The sequence below is a fragment of the Sinocyclocheilus grahami genome, unplaced genomic scaffold (genome assembly GCF_001515645.1).
Source record: "Sinocyclocheilus grahami isolate Dianchi unplaced genomic scaffold, SAMN03320097.WGS_v1.1 scaffold11386.1, whole genome shotgun sequence".
NCBI lineage: Eukaryota > Metazoa > Chordata > Actinopteri > Cypriniformes > Cyprinidae > Sinocyclocheilus > Sinocyclocheilus grahami.
The window spans coordinates 2,989-3,367 of NW_015513804.1; the positions used below are offsets into that span (position 1 = coordinate 2,989).

The following is a 379-nucleotide window of genomic DNA, read 5'->3' on the forward strand; positions in this document are numbered from 1 at the left end:
TTGAAAGAGATATTTTGAATTCGGACTGCATTTAAACCGCAGAGTCCGAGAGTCATTTGCATTGATTCATTCAGAGAGTCTCTGCTGTCATGCAGATCCCTTATTATAGATCATTGATCACCTGATGAGCAGCACTCATCAACATATTGTTATTTGAAAGCTCTTAAGTGCTCGTTATGAAAAGCGGTGCGAATTCATTTACTGAAATGGCTTCCCGTTCATTTCTTCATTATGAAGAATGAAATTAGAATCTTTTATTTAAAGGCATCTAATTTGAGAACAAGTGAGGTGTGAATTGATTTTTTCCCATCACACCTGACAAAAGACACAATGACAAATCTCGGATTTTAATATTCATGAGGAGGCGCGGTTAGTTCAG

The 379-nt window shown here is 36.9% G+C and overlaps 1 protein-coding gene across 1 annotated transcript in view; it reads left to right on the forward strand.

Annotated features, from left to right (window-relative positions):
* Window positions 1-379, forward strand: part of LOC107578666 (netrin receptor DCC-like) — a gene marked incomplete at its 5' end in the record, with an annotated part of 3,505 nt that overhangs the window by 732 nt on the left and 2,394 nt on the right. The window lies entirely within an intron of this gene.